General features: G+C 40.2%; 1 protein-coding gene and 1 long non-coding RNA gene across 7 annotated transcripts in view; one reads left to right on the forward strand and one right to left on the reverse strand.

Moving 5' to 3' along the window:
- Positions 1-27,869, forward strand: part of Fggy (FGGY carbohydrate kinase domain containing) — a 380,313-nt gene that overhangs the window by 862 nt on the left and 351,582 nt on the right. For 3 of the 6 annotated variants that reach the window (XR_007211617.1, XM_048351432.1, XM_048351431.1), the window contains exon 1: positions 22,621-22,873. The exons of 1 other annotated variant lie outside the window; for it this stretch is intronic. The gene's annotated coding sequence lies outside the window, so the exon portion shown is untranslated. Of the gene's footprint in view, positions 1-22,620; positions 22,874-27,869 lie in introns of those variants that run through there. 2 more of the 6 variants (XM_048351430.1, XM_048351428.1) reach the window with 2 other exon arrangements.
- LOC125355226 lies at positions 44-27,597 on the reverse strand. The gene is made up of 2 exons (XR_007211619.1): positions 26,304-27,597; positions 44-1,394 (listed from the first exon to the last, which is right to left on the reverse strand). It is a non-coding gene; the product is annotated as an uncharacterized LOC125355226 (long non-coding RNA).

Below are 27,869 nucleotides of genomic sequence, written 5' to 3' on the forward strand. Positions count from 1 at the left end.
AAAAGGAAGATCTTCTAGTTCGTGGCTGGATTTCAGTGATAGGTTTTTGCTTTACTTTTGCTTACTTTTCTCCTTTTTCCTGTCTATGATGCCCCAAGTGTATGTCCTGGTCCCCCCCCCCCCCCCCCCCCCCCCCCACACACACACGTTTTGGCTGAGTCTTCCAGCCAGATGACTGCTGCTCTGTCTTCTGGGAGTCCTGTGCTAATGAGGCCCTCATGCTTGGCCCTTGACCTGATTGCTACTGGCCTGGCTCTAGCAGGGGCCAGCTGAGGGGGACCACATAGTGGGAGGCCCAGATGCCTGTTCTTCAGGATGATTTGAGGGACTTTGAGAAAGGGTGAGAAGAGTTTGGAGACTGATTATGAGAGGAAGGAAGCCTCCCCGGATTTGGAAGTCAAAACTTGTGTATTGGGAGATGGGAATAACCCAGAGAATAGAATATTGAGAGTCTTTCTAGATAGAATTGAGAAACATACTGGGAAAACTGGCCTTCTTCCAGGCTGTTAATTTTTTGTTGTGGGCCTTGTGTTTTTCTGGAATGAGGTTCCCTTTCCCTAACCGTTTACTTAGCTCAAATAACTGTCAATTACCATCTGTTTTTAAAATAATTTAAGGTAATGTGTCCTGCCCTTAAACCCTCAGGTGGAGGGTTTTAAATTCCCCCCACCCCCAAGGGATCTTAAATGATTATTTTTACCAGACTATACCACTGAGGGCACTTTACTTCCCACCTGTCTGCCTTTTTGTAATAGAGGGAGCTAGAATCAACCTCAGTGGTATCAAAGAGGTCCTCCAACCCAACTCTTCATTCATTTATTCACTCATGGCACACACTCTGGTCTCAGCACTGGTATGCCCTGGGAAAGCAAAGATGATAAGAGTCTTTATCTCTACTTTCAAACAGTAATGTAACATACATGATCTGTAAGCCTGGGTAGGAAAGGGTGAGGTGGGGGCATCCCCAGATTGGAGACTAAGGAAGGTGAAAGTGCCACATTTGAAGGTGTAGTGAATCCTCATGAGGGAGTTAGAAATTAATCTCTAAGGCAGTCAATGATGCACTGGGTATTTATGTTAGGAAGGTAGTCTGGCTACATGGCAGTGAATTGGGTCAGGGACACAAGAAAGAGTATGGTAGTCATGTAGGTGAGATATTGGTTAAGGTGATTATTATGGCAATGAGAATGGTTAGGGATGGATTACTAACTGAAGACAGAAGATAAAGAAGCAATCAAGATGCCATCAAGAAGAGAGGGTATTTTCAACTGGGTACTTTGCAGCAGCGTTATTGAGGAATATGCTTAACTATTCATTTGATGTCTCTCTTGAGTTAGAGAACAAGTTCACTTGGAATCACCTAAAGAGCTATCAAATGATGCCACGGGTATTTTCTTTTTTTAAATTAACTTTGGATAGGTCCTTTTGTGTTATTATGTAATGGTCAAACATTATCTCCCATTTTGATGCATTCTTGGCTCTGACTGTGTGGTGGTACCTTTCTATAATAATATAACTGAAACTAACAGTGGGCTGGGAGCATGATTCTAGAAGAACTGTGCTTGCTTGGCAAGTATGGATCCCCAAATTCAAGCTCCTCCCCCTCAAGAAAAAGCAGAATTCTGAATTTTATGAGGTTTAATTTAAATATTTGTAATTTTTGGAAAAGCAGTATTTTTTAATCAGTCTTTTTTAATGGATCATGCTTTTGATGCTGTATATAAGAAATAGTTGCCTAATTTGTTCAAATGCTTTTCTTCTATTTGCTAAAGACTTTTAAAATTGTTTATAGTTTTATCTTAAATCCATAATTTAAGGTAATTTTTGGTTATAGCATGGACACTTGAGCCACAGTTCCACTGCTAGCTTTTTGGTGATTAACTAGAGATGAGAATCTCATGGACTTTCCTACCCAGGCTGTCTTGAAACTGTGCTCCTCAGATCTGTCTTCTGAGTAGCTAGGTATGAGCCATCAATACTCTGTGAAAATTCATTTTAGTTTGAGATGGAGTCTTTCTATGTATTTCAGATTGTCTTGGAATTTGTAATCTTCCTGTCTCAGTTCTGGATGTATTGGATGATGTTGAAAACAGACCTTACTTTGATCCTGGTCCTAGTGACAGACATTTTTTTGTGTGTATGTTTATTTTTTTTTAATTTTTATTGTCAGAATGATGTACCGAGAGGTTAAAGTTTCATATGTAAGGCATTGGATACATTTCTTGTACTGTTTTTTACCTCCTCACTCATTTCCCCCTCCCCTCTTCCCCTTTCCCTTTCCCCCCATGAGTTGTTCAGTTCATTTACACCAGTTTTGCAAGTATTGCTTTTGTAGTTGTTTGTCTTTTTTACCCTGTGTCTCTCTCTCTTTCAGTTTCCTAGTTCTAATACCAGTATACATGGTTTCCAATGTACTCAGATAAGATACAGAGATAGTGCAGGTACAACCACAGGAAGGGGATGCAAGAAGATCATCAATAATAGAAGCTATGGTTACACATAGCACGTTGAAAGTAGTTACAACAGTGATATAACAATTGTTTCCATAACCTGGAGTTCATTTCACTTAGCATCATCTTATGTGTTCATAAGGGCATAGCTATTGGGCTTTTGTGATCCTCTGCTGTTATTAGCCTAAACCTGTGCTAATTATTCCCTATGAGGGAGACCATAGAGTCCATGTTTCTTTGGGTCTGGCTCACTTCACTTAGTATAATTTTTTTCCAAGTTCTTCCATTTCCTTACGAGTGGGGCAATGTCATTCTTTCTCACAGAGGCATAAAATTCCATTGTGTATATGTACCACATTTTCCTGATCCATTTGTCTACTGAGGGGCATCTGGGTTGGTTCCATATTCTAGCTATGAAAAATTGTGCTGCGATGAACATTGTTGTGCTCGTGGCTTTAGTGTGATCTTGTTTGTGGTCTTTTGGGTAGATGCCCAAAAGTGGGGCTGCTGGGTTATAGGGGAGCTCTATGTTTAGCCTTCTGAGGAATCTCCATACTGCTTGCCAGAGTGGCTGAACCAGCTTACATTCCCAAAAATGAAGTAGGGTTCCCTTTTGGCCACATCCCCTCCAACATTTGTTATTGTTAGTTTTCTTGATATAGGACATTCTTACTGGGGTGAAGTGGAATCTCAATGTTGTTTTGATTTGCATTTCTTTTATGGCCAGTGATGTAGAGCACTTTTTCTTATGTCTCTTGGCTATTCTCATTTCCTCATCAGAGAAGTCTCTTTTTAAGTCTTTAGCCCACTTGTTGAGGGGGCTATTGGTTCTTTGTGGTTTTGTTTTGGAGAAATGTAATTTTTTTTAGTTCTGCATATATTTTAGATATGAGGCCTTTGTCCATTGTATGGCTGGTAAAGATCTTTTTCCAATCTCTGGGCTTTCTGTTTATCTTGCAAGCTATATCCTTTGCCCTGCAGAAGCTCTGCAGTTTGATGCAGTCCCATTTGTCCATCCTTTGATTTGTCACATTTCTGGGTCTTTGTTAAGGAAGTTTCATCCTGTGCCAAGGAGCCCAAGTGTTTCTCCTACTCCTTCCTTAGTGTTTTCAGGGTATCTGTTGTAATTTCGAGGTCTTTGATCCATTTGGAATTGATTTTGGTGCAGGGTGATATATAAGGATCTAGTTTTAGTTTGTTGCATGTGTTGAACCAGTTTTGCCAGCAACATTTGTTAAAGAGGCTATCTTTCTTCCAGACTATTTTTTTAGCTCCTTTATCAAAGATTAAGTAGGCGTAGTTCTGTGTGTTCATTTCTGGTTCTTCAATTCTGTTCCATTGGTCTTCAGGCCTGTTTCAGTGCCAATACCAAGCTGTTTTTATTACTATAGTTTTAGAATACAGTTTGAAGTTTGTTATTGTAATTCCTCCAGCATTGTTCTTTCTGCTTAGGATTGTTTTTGTTATTCTGGGTCTTTTATTGTTCCATATGAATTTCTGGATTGCTTCCTCTATTTCATTAAAAAAATGGTGTTGGGATATTAATGGGTATTGCATTGAATTTGTAGATAGCCTTTGACAGTATTGCCATTTTGATTATATTAATCCTCCCAATCTGGGAGCATGGGAGGTTTTCCATTTCCTTAGTTCTGCCTTAATTCAGATATTTATTTATTTGAACATTGAGTATTACTTGTATTTTTTGTAGAGCCCTTTATTAGATTTAGAAGTTTCATTCTATTTCTGTTTTTCTGAGTTGTTTTTGTTTTTGTTTTCTTTGGTAGTGAATGTTGTATTTTTGTCAGTTACTTTTTCTGTTAACTGTTGAAATCATATCATTAAAAGATGATGATGAATTACATCATTGATTTTGTTTTTGAATTTTAAAATAATCTTGAATTCTTGAGATAAATTGCATTTGGTCAGATCACATGTATCCTTTTAATGTATTATTGAATTATATTTGCTGAAATTTAATGGATTTTAGCAGCTTTATGAAGGACATTGACTTGTAGTTTTCTTTCCTTGCATTTTCTAAGTTTTATTCTCTTGATAATTCTAGTCTCACAGAATTAACTGGGGAGTATTTTATCCTCTTCGATTTTCTGTAGGAGATGAAGTAAAATTGGCATTATTTTTTTTTTCTTAAATGTTTAGTAGAATTTACCAGTGAAGCCATCTGGGCTTGGAGTTGTTTTTATTGTTGGGAGTAGAGTGTTAGGTACCAAGTCATTTAATTTGATGAATATAAGATTTGTGGTAGTAAGACTTTCTGTTCTGAGACAAACACCAGTGAAAAACAACATGAAATGGGACAGATTTATATTGGCTTATGGTTTCAGAGGCTCATGATGATGGTTGGGGGAAGGGGGAGAGGGAGGAGAAGGAGAAAAAAGGGAGGGAAAGAGAAAGGGGGGAGGGAAGAGGAGAGGGGAGAGAAAGGGGCAGAGAGGGAGAAGAGAGGGAAAAGAGGGAGGGAGGGAGGGGGAGAGAGACAAATGAGAGTGAGAAAATGAGATGGAATGGAGAATACCTGTACTAATAAGCTTTCCTCTTTCCCTTTGTTCATTATACCTGGGCCCCAGCCTTTGGAATGGTGCCACTCTTTTAGGTGTGGGTCTTCTCTCCCTTGGTTAATCTTCTCTGGAAATGTCCTCACAGACACATCTAGATGTGTGGTTTTTTTTACTAATCTGTGGAGGTGCTCCTCAAACTAATCAAAGTGAAAATAATCTAACCATCATTAGACTGTTCAGGTTATCTGTTTAATCTTTTGACCCAGCTTTACTGAATTATGACTAATAAAAATGATACATTTTCAAATTTACAGTAGGATTTTATGTATGTATTCATTTAGAAATATTTACTGCCATCAAACTATTTGACATGTCCATCATCTCACAATTATTCTTTTCCTTTTGTGATGAAAACACTTCAGCTCTACTCTCTTAGAAAATTTCAGATACACAATGAATTATGATTAACTTTAGTTGCCAGTCTTGTACAGTGGATGTAAAAAATTATTCATCTTGTAATTTAAACTTTGTACTCTTTGCCTGACATCTCGTACCTCCCACACTTAGCTCCTGGCAACCACAATCATGTTCTGCCTCCATGAGTTGGGCATTTTAGGTTCCATTGTCTTCCAATATCTGTGGGAGATTTGTTCTGTTCACTGCAGATACCCAAACCTAACATGCTCAAGTCTCTTATATAAAGTGGTAGAGTATTTGCCCATATCCAATGCATATTGTTCTGTGTATCTTTACACATTGACTTATATTAGTTATACTGGTAGATTATATCTCCATACATTTACACTTCATTCCTTATTATTCCATCCTATTTTTATTGTTCCTTTCCTCCTGTTTGCTTTAAATCCTATCTATATTACTTATAATACCTGCATAATGTAAAGGATGTATAAATAGTTATCATACTCTATTCTTTAGGAAATAAGAAAATATTCCGTATAGGTGCATGTTTTCCCTAATATTTTTGGTTTGTGACTGGCTAAATCACAGATTTGGAGGGCTATGTTTGATTTTCTGTCTTTGGCCTCCTTTATTAGCAAAATGTCCTCTAGGTTCATCCGTGTTGTTGCACATGGTGGATAATCCATTTTGGAAGCAGAATAATATTCTGTTTTATGTATGTACCAAATTTCCCTCTGTTCATCCACATTTAGACATTATTTTTTTCACTTTTTTGGCTATTGTGAAGGATACTACAGTGATTATGAGCATTTAGATACTTCTCAAAATTTTTCTTTTGGCTATATAGTCAGAAGTAAGATTGCTAGATCATATGATAGTTCCCTTTTTCTTTACACCAATGCTGGTTATCCTTAGATTTTATAGCAAGAGTCACATGATATCTCTTTGAAAGTTTCTCTGTTGACTAGTTATGGTAAGCACCTTTTCATTTTCCAATTAGAATATAATATCAACTTATAATATCTTCTTTGGAAAAATTTGTTCAGTTCGTTAGCATTGATTACAGGGCTGTATGATTATCGTATTTGGCCTTCATTGACTTGAGGTGGAGTCCTTCTGTAGCTCATTTGTTGATGGTTTTTTCATCAAGAATGTATGTGAATTTTGTCTTATGCTTTTTGCAGAATCTACTGAGGTGATCATATAATTTTATCATTTAATCTGTTAATGTGATATCATACTTACTGGCTTGCATATGGTATACCATTCTTACATTATAAGATAGTTACACCATTTGATTATGGTGAATGATTTTCTTACATTAGTAGTACCAGGAGGTTTAATTGTGATAATTCCATAGATGCACACAGTGTATTCTGAATAATGTCAATCCCTCTATTAGAATGTACTCTTAAATGTGTGTGTGTGTTTTCATTTGATTTTTTTTTTTTTTGCCAGTCCTGGGGCTTGAACTCAGGGCCTGGGCACTGTTCCTGAGCTTCTTTTGCTCAAGGCTATTGCTCTAACACTTGAGCCACTTCTGGCTTATCTGTGTATGTGGTACTGAGGAATCAATCCTAAGGCTTTGTGCATGCTAGGCAAGCACTCTACCACTAAGCCACATTCCCAGCCATGATTTCATTTTTTTTTTCCCTGGGGTTTGAACTCAGAGACTTGCACTTTCCAGACAGTTTTGTTTATCTGTAGGCATTTATTGTTGTAAATTTCCCTTGTAGAACTGCTTTGCCTACCTACTATAAAGTTTTGCATGTTGTTTCCATTTGTATCTGAAGGTATTTCTTGATTTTTCTTTTTTATTTCATTTTCCTTTTCTGTGTAATTTCAACATATTTGTGGATTTTACTTGATAATTATTTCAGTTTTCTTAAATTTCTTAATATTTGTTCTGTGGATTAAGATATGAACTAACCTGGAGAATGTCTTGTATGCCTTTGGGAAGAATACATATATTTCTATTGGAAGAGTGTTCTAAAAAGGTCTGTTAGGTTCATTTGATCTAGATGGAGTTCAAATCCAAGAGTTCCTTATTGTTTTTCTCTGTATTACTTCCTTTACATCTGTTAATATTTGCTTGAATATATAGGTGCTCTGATGTTTGGTATATTTATATTTGGAATTGCTATATCCTCTTGAATTCACTTCTTTATCATTATGAAATACCCTCGTCTCTACTCATTTTTTTTCTATCTTTACAAAATATCTTTTTCTCTCTTTTTCCTTTCAACCTATATATGTTCCTAAAGGTGAAGTGAATCTCTTATAGGCTATATGTAATGAGTCTTTTTTGTAATCCATTCATTTATTCTATATCTTTTGATTTGAAAATTTATTTTATTTATCTTTAATTATGTATAGGTAGGGACTTTGTATTGTCTATTTCCTCCTTTTTTCTTTCCTCCTCCTCTTTTAGTCTCCCTCTTTTTTTTCTCTCCCCCAATTTTCTCTCCTTCTCTCTTTCCCCTCCCTTCTTTCCTCCCACTCTCCTTCCTTCATTTTCTTCTTCATTTCTTCCTTTCTTTGCCAGTATTGGTATTTGAATTGTACTCTTTCAGTTTTCTTGTTCTTGCCTGATACTCTACCACTTGAGCTATACATCCAACCAGGCATTTTGCTGGTTATATACAGATAGAATCTTGAGGACTTTTCTGGCCAGAATGGCTTTGAACTGTAATCCTGTGATTGCAGACTCCTGAGTAACTAAGATTATAGTCAGATATTAGCTGCTGGTGCCTACCTCTAGTGGGTTTCTTGTAGACAGCATTTAGTTAGGCTAAATAAACCAAGTTCTGATAATCCAGTAAACTCCTAATCTGGTAAATGGGGATGTTTAGACTATTTTTATACAATTGGTGATTTCTAATCACCACCTCATTATTTTTCTTCCATATTTCCATCTATATTTTATTCCCTTTTCCTTCATAGTCTGCCTTGTTGAAGATTATTTGTTCCTTCTTTTTGGAATTATTTTAGTTGTTACTTTAGGGTTTATAGCATTCATCTTTAACTTACCAGAGTCAATGATCATATATGACTACATACACAACAAATGTGTAAGAAGTGCATTTCCCACTCTTCTATCCATTCTTTCCTCTTAGCCTTTGTGCTGATGATGTTTTGCTTCTATGTATGCTTAAATCTTAAATTCATAGTTATTAAATGAGCTTAAACTGTAACCTCTCTGTACATCAGTTTGATAATAAAAATTTGAAAAAAAAGAGCTTAACTTAGTCAATTATTATTTTAAGAAATTTAAGGGGGCTGGGGATATGGCCTAGTGGCAAGAGTGCCTGCCTCGGATACACGAGGCCCTAGGTTCGATTCCCCAGCACCACATATACAGAAAACGGCCAGAAGCGGTGCTGTGGCTCAAGTGGCAGAGTGCTAGCCTTGAGCGGGAAGAAGCCAGGGACAGTGCTCAGGCCCTGAGTCCAAGGCCCAGGACTGGCAAAAAAAAAAAAAAAAAAAAAAGAAATTTAAGAAAAATATTTTTTAGAAAATGGTTAGATTTACTTATATAATTACTCTTATGCTCTTTAACCGGTCCAGATTTCTCTACAATGTCATTTTTCTCCCTGCTTCCTGTAATGCACTTCTGCTGATGGTGATTTTTTTTTTTCCTTTTGTCTGATGTCTGAAAAAATTTTTATCTTACCTTGAGTTCTGAAAGATTTTTTTTCTGCTATAAAGAATTTAGATGGAAAGCTTCTTCCTCTTTATACTTCAAGGATCTTGTTCTATTGTCTTCTAGCTTGCAGTATTTTGATGAGAAATTTGTTGTCATTCTTACTTTTTCTTCTTTGTATGTAATGTCCTTTTTCTCTCTCAGACTGCCTGTAAGGTTTTCTTTCTTTCGCTTTTCCTTTCTTTCTTTCTTTCTTTTAATGGATTTGAAAAATCATATTATGAAGTTTCTTGATTTTGTTTGCTTCTTGTATTTTGTGCTTCAGATTCATTGAGAGTTAAAAAATATATTGTTTCATAATTTCTTTCAAATTTGGAAGATTTTGACTATTATTTCTTCCAATATTTCTTTTGGCTTTTTTTGTCCTTTGCTTCTATGACTCCCATTTGACAATTTTTAAGTCTTCTGATGTTGTTCCAAAGCTCACAGATGTTCCATTCCTTTGTTAAAAACTTTTTTCTCTATATTTTTTCTCTATATTTTGATAGTTCCCATTACCTATTACCAGTACCTTGAAGGCCACTACTTTTTGTTTAAATAGCAGACATTATTTTAGAATTTCAACTTTTTCAACTTGAGATTTATGCATCTGAATTTGGTGTGTGTGTGTGTGTGTGTGTGTGTGTGTGTGTGTTTGCATGTGTTTGCATGTGTGCATGTGCATATGATGTGGTCTCTCTGTGTAGCTCAGGTTCATCCGGAACTTGCTATGAGTATGTAGTCCAAGCTGGCTTCAAGTTAAGTCTAGATCCTCCTCCCTCCAGTCTGTATACTGAGATTATAGGTGTATACTACCATGCCCAGCTCCTTTATGAAATTTTAGGTTCAGAAATATCATTATGGTAGCTGTTTTCTCTGTTTTCCAGTGCTACCAAGTGTGTCGTTTCTCATTTTGGATGTTTTTATCTTACTTCTTTGCATGCTAAGCAATTTTTGAGAGCAGACACTATATGTTTACCTTGTTGGGCTGTTGTTTTTTTCTTTTTTTTTTTTTGTATTTTTGTATACATACCTGAGTCTTGTGCTATGAGCTGTGTAAATTATTTGTAATCAAGTTAATTTTTTTGTTTCTTGCTTTATGCTTTTTTTAGGTGCCCTTGAGTAGCATTAATCTTGGGGTTCATTTTTGTCACTACTGAGGCAAATCCTCTGTACATTCCTGATTTGTAAGGTTTTCTACCCATGCTGATAGGAAAAGGACTGCTCTTAGCTTTCTTTGAAGTATACTGACTATTCATTTTAGTGCTTTATGGTGCTTCTGCCTCAGTGTCCTCATGTGTTACAATTACTTATCTCCTGGATTACTGAAGAGTGTCCTCTTAAGTTCTCTGGAAATCTCCTGTGCAGCTCTTGCTGCTTTTATACTTTGCCCAAGATCCTAGCCCTTCTCTTTTCCATATCTTCCCTACTCTGTCTCCTGCATGAAGGAAGGCTTCTGAGTTTGGTCTATGTCCCTGTGCTGTTGCTTGATCTGAATACCCAAATCTTTTGCTAGAACAATTGCAGAATTTACCTCAGGGTTTTGCTTTTATAATTTTTTCCTGCAATCACTGTTGCCTGATATGTGATGCCGGAGTTACATTTATTTCTATACTGTTTTCTCTGTTTCTTAAATTGTTGGTAAGGGAACACAGTTCTTGTTGTTATTCTATTTTGGCTGGAAGTAGAATCTTTCATGTGTAATTTTTAAAGAAAATATATAAAGGGACTTCTTGAGAGTGTGAGGATGTAATTTTAAGATACCTACACATCAGTGAAAATAGGAATTAAAAAATCACATCAGGCCTATAAGATAAGTATGTCATAAGGAAGCATAAGATGTATTCAAAATAAAATAATTTTCAGCAAAGGAATTATTCAGAAGGTGAGGGTAACCTGAAATATCTGGGACAAATAACAGTTGGACTGTTGTATTCCTAGACCTAACAGGAAAAGGGAAAGAATGGTTAACAGAGTCTAAAAAGAGAAATCATGCAGAGAAGGCTCTTGTTAACCTTGGATCAAGAGATAGATATAGTTTCAGGCAGCTCTTCAGGTAGGGGACAGACCTTAGTCTCTTCCTTTCTCTGAACCTTTGACAAAGGCTCTTCAGTCTAAAACCCAGATAAAGGGTTAGAGAGCTACAGATACCCATGTCTAGACCTTAGAACAGAACAAGGAGAGAAGTAGAGAACATGTTTATAGCAGAGAAGTGGGGGAACCTGAGAATCACTTGAATATGGAATCAATGCCAATTGCTAGACTGTTTGCTATAGTGTCACAGGGGAAAGTGGAGACACTGAGATAGGAGCCAAAAACCAAATAGTGTGTTTGAGGAGATAGTAGGTTTAATGTTGGAAGGGAAATTGTATTTTTTACCCAGACTGGGCATGTTTTCTCCTGGGGGCTCCTGTACTCCTTTAATCATTTGAAATTATTAGAATGTCCTGATTAACATAAATGATACAGAGGTCATACTGAAGGTTCATACACATGATGTTTGTGTGGTCTGGCTTCCTGGGCCACTGGGAAAAAGAAGCAGAAATCATTCAGGATAAATGTATTGTCTGCCCTTGGCCATCTGGATTTGGAACCCAATCAGTTGCAGAAGATGTTGTGAGCTAAGTCACTTGGATTCTGCTAACTGGCTCTGGAAGACAGATTAAAAATGGAATCAGTTGCTGATTTAATATGAGGGATGTAGGTAAAATAAAGAAGACAAATTCTATAAAATCAAGAATGATTGAGCCAGATCATGTGTAGTTTACCACATTCTGTGATTATGGAATTATGTGGCAACTTTGAATAAGATGTACAACAGGAATTGGGTGCTGGTGGCTCATGCCTGTAATCCTAGCTTCTCAGGAAGCTGAGATCTGAGAATCATAGTTTGAAGCCAGCCAGAGCAAGAACGTCTATGAGACTCTTCTCTCCATTTAACCCCCAGAAAACTGGAAGTGGCTCTGTGGCTCAAAGTGATAGAGCGCTAGCCTTGAGTGGCAAAAGCTCAAGGACAGCACCCAAGCTCTAAGTTCAAGCTCCATGACTGGCAAACAACAACAACAAAAAACACCAATTTACAGTAGGGTTACTATTGGGATGTTTTAAAGTTGCCTTGTGCCATGATGGTAAGAAAAGAGTAAGGTCTTTCTCTGTGACTCATTGGCTCTGTGACCTGAGGTGGGCAAATTAAGGGGTCAGGGCCTTCATTTCCTATGTATGAATGCAGACCTTGCAGGCAGGCATTAATTCTGCAAAGCCACCTGAGATGTCTCTGGTACCAGTGCCTGGCATAGAATAGGTATTCAGAAGAAACAGATTGATATAAGATGAAGGTTGGGTCACAAGATAAGGACATTTAAGAAAAAAGTTGAATCCATGTGAATGTACTTATTGGTAAAACAAAACACTACTCTCTAGTGAACTTTGGAGGAAAGATCCCTGTCAGTGACAGTTTCAGAAGACAATCAGACTGCCTTGCTCTTCTTTCAAGAGCACATTTTTTTTTCCATGGAGTTCAATGGGGCTGGACAGGGCATTGATTCATTCTAGCAGAGAGAGAAAGAGAAGGCCTACAAGGCACTGCTGCCACACAATGTTGTAGGGGAGCATCCTAGTTAAGTATATTATGTATTTTACTCATTTCCTAACTTATTTTAATAAAACCTATCATGGAGGAACAGTTATAGGAACTGAAAAATGCCTCATATGGATCAAAGAAGCCCTCAGTAGCAAGTTTTGAGCATCATCTTACTACATGCCAAAGAATTCAATCTGCCTAAAGTGGTCTAAAGGCTGTTGGAATGATTCTGTGGAGGAAAGTTAGATGAGAGGGTAAAGGTCAGCTGAACTCTGAACAAGCAGGACTTTCTTGTAGTAGTAGTAGTTGCTCATCGTGAAAATTTAGAAACACAGAGCAGTGGAATTAACCACCCTCCAACCTTCAATCCATTTATTTTCTCTGAGTGTCATTCCAGTAACAGAGGTTTGTGTATTTTTCCTCAAGTCTTACTAGTTAGTCTTTATATGGCAATTTTTTTTATATAATACAATGGCTCCCAAACGCTACATCTCTCAGGATTATCTGGAGGGCTTATGAAAGCACAAGTTGCTGAACAGGGGAGCCAGACTGAACCCTAAGAATTTGCATTTCTAACCCATTTCCTGGAGGTCTTGTTGCTATTCTTCTGAGACTATACTTTGGGCAGGGGGAGGTACTCCTGGAGGCCTTTATTCTTTTGAAAAACTCATAGAAAAAGGATCATATGATACCATCTAAAAACTTTCTTTTTTTTTGGTTAATTATGGATGATTTGCATGTTTCTTTAGTGTTTTGTTCTTTGTAATGGTAGCTAGTTATTAATTTGGAAAGTCTAATAAGTATCTAATTTGTTTCCATGGTTTTTGTAGTTATACTCTTAATATTTATTAAAAATGCTGTAGCAGGTATTTTTTGTATACTTTTATGGTGAGACATATACCAGTTCTTAGTAGATAACCTATTGGGTAAAAAGTGTATTAAAAATATTGTTAGAGCCAGGCACCAGTGCCTCATGCCTGTAATACTAGTTACTAAAATATGAGGATCATGGTTTGTAGCCAGCCTGGGCAGAAAAGTCCATGAGACTCTTATATCCAATAAACTACTCAGAAAAAGCTAAAAGTGGTACTATACTTCAAGTGTTAGAGTGATAGCCTTGAGCACAAAAGAGGCTCAGGAATAGTGCCAGGCCCTGAGTTCAAGCCCCAGGACGTACCAAGAAAAGAAAAAAAGGAATATTTTTAGATACTGCCAATTTATTCTCAGAATGATTCATGCGTTACTTTCTTTTTCTTTTTTGCCAGTCCTGGGCCTTGGACTCAGGGGCCTGAGCACTGTCCCTGGATTCTTTTTTTGCTCAAGGCTAGCACTCTACCACTTGAGCCACAGTGCCACTTCTGGCCATTTTCTATATATGTGGTGCTGAGGTATCAAACCCAGGGCTTCATGTATACAAGGCAAGCACTCTTGCCAGTAGGCCATATTCCCAGCCCCTCATGCATTACTTTCTTATGCATAGTATTTCTTTTACACTCGTGTACAAAGTAGATATCATCATATAACTTCAACTTTTGTTCATCTGTTCAGAATAAAATTATATCTCAGTACTATTTTTATTTATATTTCTTACTTTTTTTTTTTTTGCCAGTGCTGGGGCTTGGGACTTGGTGCCTGAGCACTGTCCCTGGCTTCCTTTCACTACTACTTGAGCCACAGTGCCCTTTCTGGCTTTTTTTTTTTTTTTTTTTTTGGCCAGTCCTGGGCCTTGGACTCAGGGCCTGAGCACTGTCCCTGGCTTCTTTTTGCTCAAGGCTAGCACTCCGCCACCTGAGCTACAGCGCCACTTCTGGCCGTTTTCTGTATATGTGGTACTGGGGAATTGAACCCAGAGCCTCATGTATATGAGGCAGGCACTCTTTCCACTAGGCCATATCCCCAGCCCCTGGCTTCTTTTTAATATGTGGTGCTGAGGAATCGAACCCAGGGCTTCATGTATACGAGGCAAGCATTCTACCACTAGGCCATATTCTCAGCCCCTACATTTCCTACTTTTCTATATATTCACTCTGTTTCCCTTCCTATGATAATTTTGACAAGGCCATGTTTGTGGAATGGCAGATTGTCCCCAATGTTTGGTCTTCAGTTAACTCATTCTTTAGGCCTTCCACATTGAGCCTTTAAGCTACCTGGCCATGTTCCACAAACAGGTAAATACAAGAGTAGTCTCAAGAATTTAGCTAGTCTCTCCCTTGGCACTTATGTTTTGCATACTGTTGAGAATGGATTTGTAGCTTTGTTACCTGAGGCAGATGAGATTTAGTGAAGTTTCCCTTTAAAGGTAGGAACTCGGGTTGGGGATATGGCCTAGTAGCAAGAGTGCTTGCCTCTGATACATGAAGCCCTGGGTTCAATTCCCTAGCAACACACACACATACACACACACACACACACACACACACACACACCCAGAAGTGGCGCTGTGGTTCAAGTGGCAGAGTGCTAGCCTTGAGTGATAAGAAGCCAGGGGCAGTACTCAGGCCCTGAGTTCAAGCTCCAGGACTGGCCAAAAAAAAAAAAAAAAAAAGGTAGGAACTCTTCACTTAGGGTCCTTGGGGTCCTTGACTTCAGTTACAAAATAAGAATTTCTGGACAAGTTACAATTAAGAAAAGTTGGTGGAGCTTCATTGAGTAAGTAAACAAGCAGGCAAATACACAGAAGGGTCTGGGCACACTCTAATAGAGTGTGTGTTCTCATAGGGAAATGGAGAGACAGATACACACCCACACCCACAGACAGGGGTCTGGCTTCAAAGTTATGTTAAGACAGGTAGTTTGTCTTTGCTCTAATCACACTTGGTGTTACTTTCTGAGTTTCCAGGTAAGAAAGTATCCTACCATAAAACAGATCCTTATCCTTGAGATAAGGAGGTGCCTCAGCTATAGGCATTTTAGGGGAAACGATTTTCTCAGGAAAGCATACATCCTGTCAGACAAGTGTTAATTTTTGTGGTGTAGTCTCTCTGTGAAGCAAAGATGGCACTCCTATTTTTCCAAATACCATGTTTTTGAGTTGCCTTCATCAGGCCTCAGTTTCATTAAGTTATCGTGCTTCATTTTCCCCTAAAGGCTTTTGGTCCTTTAATCTTAAGGAAGTTAAGGAAGGAATATCTCCTGTATTTGCTGTAAGCTGACTGTACCTCATTTTCCCTTTGTCCATTCTGCTTCAGCCTTACCTGAGCTGATTGTGAATTTGCCTACTTCTGACAACATTCATTAAGGTTGGTAGGATTTTCTGTTGACTTAATTTGAGTGACTTTCTCGGAAAAGCAGTGGATCTCAGCCAAAATGACATTTGTATTGCATTGAATGTCCAATTAGCTCTGTAGAAAATTGCTTTATAGTTAGTTATCTTAGCAAATCAACTGTCATGGGGAAACTTACATATATATTGAACTTATTCAGAACTCATGCTCCAGATGGAGGAGTACATGTGAAAATAAGTCACTAAATGTACATATACTTTTTCCTGTTGTGGATATAACTTTGTAATGGTCATACGAGTGCCTAAAATAAAGTAGCTTTGCATTTAGTATTAGGAATGAGTTCTCCTTGTTCTTAGGTTTTTCTGTTCTTGGGTGCTTGTTTTTAGGTTTTTCTGCTTCCATATTCCAGCACAAGTGATCATCAAACCCAAACTTGTATTTTTAGTGACCTTGGGTACCAGTTTTGTTTGGAAAAGGTGAACTGGCTATTTGAGGGGAGGTGATAGGTAGGTACTCATCTGCATGCACTTCCTTTCCATCTTCCTTCCTGTAGAAGGGGCCTCTGTCAGGGAGGGAGACTGCCCTAAAGAGAGGCATGGTACATTGAGTCACAAAGCCATACAGAAATCTTGTTCACAGTGTTTCTAGAATTCTCTGGAAGAAGAAAGTCCTTACAATTACTTTATTTATTTATTTTTTTGTGCCAACGCAGGGTCTTGAACTCAGTTCCTTTTGTGCTCACTCAGCTGCTTTTTTGTTTTGTTTTTTTCCTTCTCACATCTGGGACTCTACACTTGAGACATAACTCTAATCTTCAGGATATCTACCCTGGCTAGCTTTGAACCTTGATTCTCAGATCTCAACCTCCTAAGTCACTAGGACTGTTGATGTGAACCACTGCTGTCCAGCAACACACAGTTTTGTATCTTAATAATTCCCTACTCAGTAATTCCCCTATTTCCAAATTTCACTATATTGTGCTTGTCTGGAGACAAGCAAATAGGATTTATTGCACCATAATGTATGGTATTGATCAGAGCGTAGAGAAAGCATTTCTAAGAATTGTTTGAGGTGTCCCAGGATAAAAGGACTTGCTAGCTTATTCCAGGTATGCCTAGGCTGAGCAGCTTCATTGGTAGAGAAATCTTGGTCCTTTTGAGCACTGTAGCAAGAGTTTATCTCTGGCTGAGACAATCCTGGACTTGAATATGATTATTTCCCTCCAATGGTTTTCTGACTATCAGCAGACAATTGATCTTTTTAGCGATTCAGTGCATAAATGGGAGAAATCATACACAGTGGTTGTGGTTATAAATGTAGGTTCTTATTCCCTCCTTTCCCTTTCACCACTCCTGCTTTCTTCCCTCCCTCCTTTCCCCCTTCTTGGGATTTAAACTCTGTCTCACATGTTCTTTTGACTTTAGCTGCTTTTCAGATAGGTTCTTTCTTTTTTTGCCTCGTCCATTGTGGACCAGGACCCTTTTTACTTACGTTTCCTGTGTAGGTAGAATCACAGGCATGAATGACTAATGCCTGGTTTATTTGTTGAGATGGACTCTCACTCACTTTTTGCCTGGGCTAGCCTTGAATTGTGATCTACTTGATCACTCTTGAGTATCTGAGATTACAGAAATTAACACAATGTTCGGCTCCTCACCTTCTTTGATAAAAATGCTAGTCCCATTCATAAAGACCTTGCTTCATGACTGAATCACCTTGCAGGAGACATACATTCAGACCATAGCAACCAACTGACTTTTTTTTTTTTTTTTTTTTTTTTTGCCAGTCCTGGGCCTTGGACTCAGGGCCTGAGCACTGTCCCTGGTGGCTAGCATTCTACCACTTGAGCCACAGCACCACTTCTGGCCATTTTCTATATATGTGGTGCTGGGGAATTGAACTCAGGGCTTCATGTATCTGAGGCAAGCACTCTTGGGCTGGGGATATGGCCTAGTGGCAAGAGTGCTTGCCTCGTATACATGAGGCCCTGGGTTCGATTCCCCAGCACCACATATACAGAAAACGGCCAGAATTGGTGCTGTGGCTCAAGTGGCAGAGTGCTAGCCTTGAGCAAAAAAGAAGCCAGGGACAGTGCTCAGACCCTGAGTCCAAGCCCCAGGACTGGCCAAAAAAAAAAAAAGAAGCTTGAGGCAAGCACTCTTGCCACTAGGCCATATTCCCAACCCCCAACCAACTTTTAAAATTAGAGAACATATGTTTTCAGTCTCATGTTTTGTCACAGAAAACTATGATTTTTTTTTTGTAGAAATTATGCTTTTAGAGATGGTAGAAACACCTAGGAGTAGATAATACAAATTTGGTGATGGAAGCACAGGTAAGCCTGAGGACCACCTTGGCTATAGTAATCATTGCTGGTGCTGTACTATTTACATCAGTTCTGCCAAACCTCCCAGTGCCATTGATTCCTTTTATTTATAAAGGAATTTTGCTTTTGAAAATCGTCTATACCCATTGCTTCCTTTAATCATCATAATTACTCCTTGGAGTATGCTGTGCAGAATTCACGAACCTCACTTTATTCTTGGAAAGGAAGACATCAGTGAGGGGGCTTGCCAAATGTCAGTTAGTGGTGGGTGCATCTGGGACAAGTATCAGGTCTCCTGATTCCTGGTCCAGTCTAGTGACCCCACACCTTACTCCCTACCACAAAGATTTGAAAAATTTGTTTTTCAGTATGAATTTCTTTCCTTTTTTTTCCATGTGGAATGATTGGGACTTTTGGTTCATTCATTCCTCAGCTCCTTCCTGTGCTCTGGGTACTGAATTTATTCTGTCTTTGCACTGGGAATAGAGAGGTGGCGAAGACAAGTGCAGCCTGTGTGCTTACTTGGCAGGACAGTCCAAACTGTTGTAAGGTAAATTATCAAGAAGCTACATTTTGAAGGATCAAATCTTGGAGTCTTAGAATGCTAGCAGTCTGCAGGCAGCTAATTGTTACAAAGGCCTGCAGCCTGTAAATACACTTAACACTGTTAGGAAACAGGCCAGAAGGGAAGGAAAGAACAAAAACAACACCAACAAACCAATTCAGCTCCAATAGAGAGCTGAATTGGGATGCCATGGTGACCAGAGATGAGCCAGGAGATAGGACACAGAACGTGAACACGGAGACTTGTGGCATGGCATAATGGCACCTGAGCTGGTCTGCACCTAAATAGGATTAGGTCCGGGGCAGGGTCACAGGAAGCTAACCAGTCTCAGGCACTGGGCTGACAGGTTCAGTAAGTAACCTTTAGGACAAGTGCCCACCCCTGTCTCCACAGATTCTGGCACACCCATCACCTAGGGGTGGGACTTCGCTTTCTCCACCATGAAGACAAGATGCCAGTCCCTACAATTCACCATGTGGCCAAGATGGCGCCGGCCAGACCTGACCTCCTTACTTCAATACCTATTGGTGGGGTGATTGTTATACTCCTGGTTAGTGCTTCTTTTGAGAACATCTTGCCTGAGAGACAGTATGTTTGTTGGTGTTTTCTCATATTCTGTGATGTCTGGGGTTTCTTCATGGTCTTAACAGTGTATTGTATACCAGATACCCAGGTGGGCCTTGAACCCAGACAAAGTCAGCAGCCCTCAGTCAATCAGGCTAGGAGTCTTTTATTTAGCTGTGCACAGCATCTGATCGCCACCACCCGGATGGTGACAAACAGCACTGGGCCTCAGTAGGACTGGGTTTTTAAAGGCAAACATCAAATGTACCACATGCAGGTGGTTTGGCAAGTTAGGCAAAGCACGGACACTTACAGAAGCAGAATTGTTAGTGGTTACAATTCCAGTTAACTCCAGGAAACAAAGCAATACAATTCTTGGTTCTGGGTGTGACTGGTCTATTTCACTTCATATATATATATATATATATTTTCCCCCCCTTTATTGTCAAAGTGAAGTACAGAGGGGTTACAGTTTCATATGTAAGGCAGTGAGTACATTTCTTGTTCAAATTGTTACATCCTCCCTCATTTTTCCCCCACCTCCCTGCCCCCTTTTCCTCTCCCCCCAATGAGTTGTACAGTATTGCTTTTGTAATCGTTTCTCTTTTTATCCTTTATCTTAAATCTTTGTCTTTCTGGAACTTCCCCAAAACTAAAACATGCAAATGGGGTGATCTTCCTCATTCCTTTCTTTTGCAAAGGTCAAGTAGCTCTAGTTCAAGCTGCTTTGGGCTCCTGTTATAGAGAATGGCTTAGTTTTGCCCTTCCGTAGGCCCAATACTTTGTCTAAGCCTGCTCTTTCTAGGGACTCAAAAAATGGGGTTCTCTACACCTTTCACTTGGTTTCCACAAGAGTCTTATGGAATGGCTCATCCTGCATTTCCTTTGTGAATCCTGGTTATTCAGAATCTTGAGATGTTTCCAGTTGAGTGACTTGGGGGGAGGGGGGCCCTCAGAGTAGAGCAAGGGTTTTTATTGGTGTTTTGCTTTTGTTTTGTTTGTTTGTTCATTTGTTTGATATTTACATTTTCATCTGAGTCTCTGAGAACTGGCATTTTCATTCCTTACTCCTATGTAGAGACTTAAGGCACAAAGAGTCTGTTGGATATTATTTGTTGGTCAAGGAATATGTCTACTTTTCATTTTCACTTTTATGTTTTGTTGTACCTCCTGTAAGATCTACCCTTGGGAAGGCTCCATGCGGATGCCCCTCACCTGTTTGTCTTCTCCCAGTTACCTAGATAACTGGCACACCTAGAAGCAGTTACCTCCCCCTTCTCTGAGGTCACATCCAACCCACCTGGCCTTGCCTCCTGCCTTCCTTCCCTATATAATCCGGCTCAACACGAGTCCCCATTCTTTTCCTTTTCTCTCTTACTCTTTCCTTTTCTCTCTTTTTCTCTTCTTCCTTCCCCTCTGTCTCCCCACCCGTCCATCATGTGTGGGCTGGCACTTTGCTCTTCCCCATAATAAACCCTCTGGCCCTAACCATGTGTTGAACCTCTCTGGTGAACCTTACATCTGGTGCCCCGACTCAGGAGGGGACAAAGTCAGGAGTCCCTGGATGTCTTCCTCCCTCTGCTCTTCTGAGGGGTAATCCCCTTCCTTGACCACCCCTCCTTGGACCAAACTGCCAAAAGCTGGAGGAAACTCACTTCGGACTTCTAGCCTTTATTGCTAGCTATGCATCCACAGCATCTCCTTTCTAAGTCTGGTGAGTGACTCCTGTCTACAGGTCATCTGTTTGTCTGACCACAGCAGACGGACCCTTTATGCCTTTTTGGCCAGTCTGGTCTCATTTCAGGGATGCCTGAATAGAGAATTTGACTCTACGTCCTTGCGGACACCCGTCTATGTCCTTGTGGACTCCCATCTACATCCTTATGGACTGCTATGTCCTCACTAGACTATTCTATAAAGTCAAACTGCCTCATACGCTAGAAAATCAGTTTCAGTGGTCCAACCTTTTGGTTTGTGCCCTCAAGAGTGAGACTCAGGCTGGGTTCCAGGGAATCCCCCTCTAGGTTCCCTCTCAGCCATTCTCGATTTGATCTACTTCACAAGCCGAAGGAGAAAGCCAGCAGTTTTAGAGAAATAACTCTGACAGTGTTTGTGGTCAAGTCTTGATAAGTTACAGCCCCTGCCTCTTGAGACTTCTTCCAGGCTTCATTCAAGGACTGGCATCTACCACCAAGGGTCAGCTGCTGCTTGCCTTCTCCCGGAGGGGCCACATCTTGGCCTTTTACCCCTCATGTCTACGCCCCTTGCCAGCAGGAAGTAGCCAGAGAGAGTGGGTGCCCTTTTTCACAGTTATTAAAAGGCCATAATGAAGATCCCTGGGAGGGCTCCATGCAGATGCCCCCCCCCCCCACACCTATTTGTCTTCTCCCAGTTACCTTCCAGTTCTCTGAGGTTATATCCAATCCACCTGGCCATACCTCCTGCCTTCCCTATATAATCCGGCTCAACACAAGTCCCCACTCTTTTCCTTTTCTCTCTTTCCTTTCTTTTTCTCTTCTTCTTTTCCCTCTATCTCCCTGCCCCTCCATCATGTGTGGGCTGGCAGTATGTTCTCCCCCAATAAACTCTTCTGGCCCAAACCATGTGGAGGGTTTTCTTTCTGGCAAACCTTACACCTCCCTTTGTCCTAACTCCCTCAAATCAAGAAGTTCCTGTTTCTTACTCTCTGACTCCCATAGTCTTCTCCCTACCATTCCCATTCTTCCCCATTTCCTTCTCTGTAGTAGGCCAGGTCCTTTGTTAGACATGAATGTTGGACATCAGTGATGGATGAGAGATTATCTTAGCTCTCCAGGAACTGGCCTAGGTAAGGGCTAGGCCTAGCTTCTCAGCAGCTGCCTGGGTGGGAAGGGGTGGTGGTGATGGTGGTTGTGCTGCCTGTTGCCTTCCTTCCCTCCCATGCTGCAAACTGGGCTGCTCACTCCAAACCTCACTGGATGTGTGCTCATAGTGCCAGGACACAGGTAAGTCTGGATAAAAGATGGCGTGTGCAGTTGCCACAAACTCTACAAATTTGGGGACCTATGAAGTATTTTGATTTCTTTTAAGTGTTGGCAATGTGAGAACTTAGTCTTCCCTGAGCTGCAAACTTAGAAGGGTGTGTGTGTGGGGGGGGCACCTTTCACTTTAAGAGGGAAGTACCTGTTAACAACAGCATTTGCATTGCTCAGTGACCAAAGAACCAGCTTTTATTGTTGTAAAATTAAGTCTAGGCCAAAATTTATCATCTCAAAGCATGTGAGACTCGTAAAAAGTAAGATTATTTAATCCTTGCTTTTAAAGAAGCTTAAGTTTACTCAGTGCTTCCCTTCATCTAACCGATTTACCCGAACTCCTGATTGCAATATAACCAAATAATAAATAATTTGTGTGGCACTTGAGTACATGAACTCTCAGCAGAGTCCAAAGATCAAAGGTGAGAGAGGCAATTAAAAGCCTTCACTGATTCCAGGGATATGTTCTGTAGTCTCGATCACCAACCAAATCAATCCTACAGAGGTAGCTCGTTAAGAAATAGAATCAAAGGTAAGGCAAGCTCATCTATGCCAGTGGGCTGGGGGCCTTGGAAGAGCTGCTTCTGCTACTAGGCTATGTAGGGGAAAAGAAGGAGGAAACAGTGCAATCCTCAAATATATATATATATATATATATACATATATAATATTATAATATACAATTGTATATATAAATAATTTTATGTTTATAATTTTAATCAGAATATAGCAGTTATCCACTTCCTTAGATCAGTGAAATAGAACAGCCTTGATTTCCAGGTCCCCCTTCTTTTCCTCACAGGGCATTTGAGCAGCTTGCACATTTATAAAACAATCAGCTGCAAAGTCTGTGGTTTCCTGTGGCACATTTCTAATAATATTTATACAGGCCGTTATTTAATGAACCGTATAAATATTTATCATACGGAGCAGCCTTTTGATCATAAATAGAGGCTAAAAGTCAGAGCAGCCCATGCTGGGGAATTGGAAGGAGGCCTCTTGGGCCCTCTGAGACTGAGACTTTGTAGACTGAAAGTTAGGCATGGCTAAGGAATCGTGTGCGGCACAGCTTGAATTTCTCTCCAGTATTTTTCTTTCTCTTGGCTATCCACAGCCTGTGCTCTTGTTGCTCTCGGCCTGACTACCCTCTCCACATCCATAACAGCTGTTTTTTTTCTTTGTAGCGTATTCATCTTTGTCTAAAAAAAAATGGGACTAAAGTTGTAACTCACCATTCATAAGCAGGTTTTGGAGTTACATTGACATAGCCTAGAATTCAGGTCCCTCTGTCTCATGCCATGTGGTCATAATCAGCTTCATTTTCTGGGGAGCCTTAATTTCCTTGACTAGGATATGGGACTTTTTCAGGATACCTTCCTGGGTTGTTTCTGCATTTCCGCCCCCCCCCCCCCCCCCCCCCGCCCCAGGATGTTACTGAAGTTACCAAAGGATTTTGAATTTTAGCTTGGTGTTAGAGAAGGAACCCCAGACTTGTCATCGGAGGCTAGAGTTCAAATCCCCGGGCTGAGCTTTACTGTTTGTCTGACTCTGGGCTAATTGCTTCCATCCTCATCTCTGAGATAGTTACAGGTTTCACAGCCTGTTTGGGTTGAGCACATGTATGGAAATGATGGGCACAATGAGGATCCTAAATACAAATAAACTTGAGGAATCATATTTCCGGTTTTACAATGAGCTCAGTTTCTGGGGCTCAGTGGTACCAGCTGAATATGGTTTGGAGTCCAGGACACAACCAGCAGACAGTACTTGTGGCCCCAGAACAAAAGACACAGAGGAGGAGCAAGTAACATCCATTGGAGAGAATCCCCTACTGAGCTTTTGAGTCCTGGGTCAGATTGCAGGCATGCTAGCTAGCTTTTCAAGGACTTGCTTGTTTTCACGTATAGAAACAATCTGAGAGATTACTGAACAGTACAATAATGGGGGAAAATGTCAAACCTAAACCACTTAATCTCTATTAGGAACTCTTAGGAGCATATGAACTCGGTAGACGAAGAAAGGGGAGATGCAGTCATAAAATTCAATGATTATTTTACAAAATTAAGAAAATTGCGGGAAGGGTTTGAGTTGAGAAGGATGAGGGAGAATGGTGTGAGGGAATGACATCAATCAAGATTTCTTATATTTGTATACTACTTTGTTGAATGGCAACTCCTTTGTACAACTACTTGAAGATTAAAAAAATAAACTGAGTTGTTTGGGTAGATACTGCTGCTAGATCGGACTCCGTGGCTCCTAGAGAGAATTTTCTTGATGCTTTATTATGGAAACAAAGAAGACACCTGGATTCTGAGTTATCTAGCCTCAATACCATAGGCTAGGTCCCCAGCAGAGCCCCTGGACAGTCAGCAATCAGGAATGGGAGGCTATCAGAAGGCAGCAGAGCATGTCCAGAAAGGTTAGAGGCTTTCAGGTGAGAGAATGGTTTGCTTTCAGCTGTACTACTTACTATTTATACTTTGGAGTATTTTATCTGTCTAGGACTCAGTTTGCTCATCAGCAAAATGGAAATGGTAATTGTTAGTGTTTTGGAGAGTTGTTGTGAGGATTCAAAGTGGCTTTGTAAGCAAGCTGCTGAGCAGACTATCAGATGTATAGTAAATGTTGGTACCTTTTATGATTTCCCTAAGTGTAGGTTCTAAAGATACTCACTGAGTCACAGAGGACTTAAGTGTCTACTATGTCCTGTGTCATGTACTGGGCATCCTGCTGGGACCCAGGCACAAGCTGGGGTGAATTGGGTAGTGGTAACACTGCTATACTCTGTGAATGAGATGGGGGATCTCCTAAAGGGCAGGCTCTTTCCTAGACCCAGAACCTGAACTGGAGCAAGCCCATGGCCAGCTAGACCGTGGAGATCTGCTTCTTTAGACTTCACTGGAGAGGAATCAGGATGTGTGGGTAGTAAAAGGATGTATTTCCTGCAAAGGAAGACAGAATTAAAAGTGAGGAAACCTGCTATGCGGATCTGAGTCAGCCCCATGGAGAATCTCTCTTGCTGTTGGCAGGAGTGGAGAGAAGCCTTGCTAGTGACTGGCTAGGTCAATGTAAGCCAAAAGAGTTGTATAGACTCTCAATTTCCTATTTCTTTCCTTGTTCTTCTCTAAGGGTAATATTGTCTTAGACGTACGTAAGGACAGAGAGCTCTTGGCTTGCTAGGGTCAGTGTCAAGGAGCAGTTTCCTGAGTTTTCACAGTGGACAGGGAAGAATAGAGAGAATCCCGAGTGGGGAAGAAGATGAATGTGGTTGGTGGAGAGAGGGTAGAACAGCTAAGTTGGGTCAGTCTTCCTCCTCTTTTCAGGTAAAGAAACTGAGGAAGCTCTGAGCCAGTGCATCCTCCCAATTTTGTCCGTCATTGTGTCCTCAGTTGGGGACATTCTTCATTCTGGGGACATCTCCATTTCTTTGAGTCTCAGTCATGGCACATTGTGAGATGTGCTGTTATTTCATATACCACAAAGATAAAAGATGCTACCAATCAATTGCGAAGTGCCATTGCTTCTAAGAATTGCAGTTTAGTGTGGAAAATGAGGATCATAAAGTTAAAAAATATATAGGGTTGTAAGAAAATCAAGAAATATTTTCTGTTGGATGGATGAGGCATATAGAGGTTAGAAGGCAGCAGTTCACTAATAGGTATAGTTAATTGCCACATAGTGATGCTGGGTCAATGACAGAGTGCCTCTATGACTGTGGGGATAACATATGGCTTGGGAATGTTGCAGGCTGTCCCATCTAGGTTTATGTGAACACCTTATGATGCATAGGCTGAAGTTGCTTAACACATTGTTCAGAAGGAAAACAGATTATGTAAGGAAGGAACCTGAAGGAAGGACTTAAGTTAGAAGCAGTTGCTTTTAATAATCTTTTCCCTTCCTTCCTTCCTTCCTTCTTTCCTTCCTTCCTTCCTTCCTTCCTTCCTTCCTTCCTTCCTTCCTACCTTCCTTCCTTCCTTCCTTCCTTCCTTCCTTCCTTCCTTCCTTCCTTCCTTCCTTCTCTTTCTCTCTCTCTTTTACTCTATTTCTCTCTTTTGTTACTTCTCTCTTTTGCTCTCTCTCCCTTCCTCTTTTCTTTTTGGAATAGATATCCAGGAAGCAGTAACTGCACATCTGCTGGCTGACTTGTTTTAGGACCCCTGTGTGTGATCTGGCTAAGGAAACATTATCTACTTGAAATAGAATGGTACAAGGACCTGCTGGGTTAAAATTGGACTCTAGGCACTCAGATTGCTCTAGGTCTGCCCCAAGCTCACCAGGGAGTTGCTGCATGTATACCAGTGTTGTTGTCTCTGGGTTGTTCTTTCTCTGGTAGAAAGAAAATGAAAAGCCTCTGTGAGATTTCTATGTCATATGTGCTAATTTGACCAAAGGGGATTTGAGCAACCATGAGGGCTAAGGAATGCCTGAGTGTTCTCTGGTCAGATTTCCTTGTAACTGGCTAGGGGTCTGTAAGGAAAACAGATTATCCAACTAATTCCTGGTCCTGCCTCCCCTGGGGTTCCTCCCAATTCCCACTCACCTCATGACACCACTATGATATATTTGCTTATCCAAAATGATACTGCAAGCTTTTATGAAAGAAAGAGGAGTTGTGGGATTGTACAAACAGACATGGGACCCCAGACCAGGCAACTTGTGAGTGAGGCTGAGTAAATTCCTTTCCTTCCCATGGTCCTGTGTTCTCATCAGTCTTTGGCATCAAGTATAATGATATGTATTATCTGTTTATGAGTGGGACCTAACACCTACTTCTTGGCATCTTACCTTGACCATTGGGAAAATAATGGATTTAAATACACTCACTTTCTAGAGTCATAGGAGTTCAGGCCATGTATATGCCCTTTTCGCACTACTTGGTATAGAATAGATGCCCAGTAGTTAATGACTGACTGGAAAGTTAAGATTCCTTTTTAGGACCATGATTTACTGTCATGTGAATTCAAGTTTTTTGAAAACAGATTCATCTCTATTATCTCTAGTTTCTAAATCCTCCTCTCACCTCTATTTGCACTTAACCACAACCTTGCTTAAATATGCAATTACATGCTTATACTCTGACTTCTAGGAATGAGAATGTCATATTTGAGACCGTGACTGTCTTACCAAGCACCTAGCACATCATCTGTAAACACTTTTGTTGGAGCCAGGTATGGTGGCTCATGTCTGTAATTCTAGCTGCTCAGGAGGTGACTATGGGGTAGACTGAGGCTCCAGACCAGTCTGTGCAAAAAAATTCACAAGACCCTATGTCAGTATAAAGTATACATGTGGTGGTGTGTACCTATTATCCCAGCTACACAAGAAGCACAAACAGGAGGATCTTGGCCTAGGTTGGCTGGAGTAAAACAAAACAAAAATTAGACCTTGTTAAAAGAAATAAGTACGGCTTAGAGGGCTGTGATGATCGCTTCAATGGCAGAGCACCTGCCTTACCAGCAAAAGGCTTAGTACCACCCAAACCAAGAAACAATCTTTCATTGAATACATAAGTGATAAATGGCCATGGT

This window comes from Perognathus longimembris, chromosome 7 (genome assembly GCF_023159225.1).
Source record: "Perognathus longimembris pacificus isolate PPM17 chromosome 7, ASM2315922v1, whole genome shotgun sequence".
Lineage (NCBI taxonomy): Eukaryota > Metazoa > Chordata > Mammalia > Rodentia > Heteromyidae > Perognathus > Perognathus longimembris.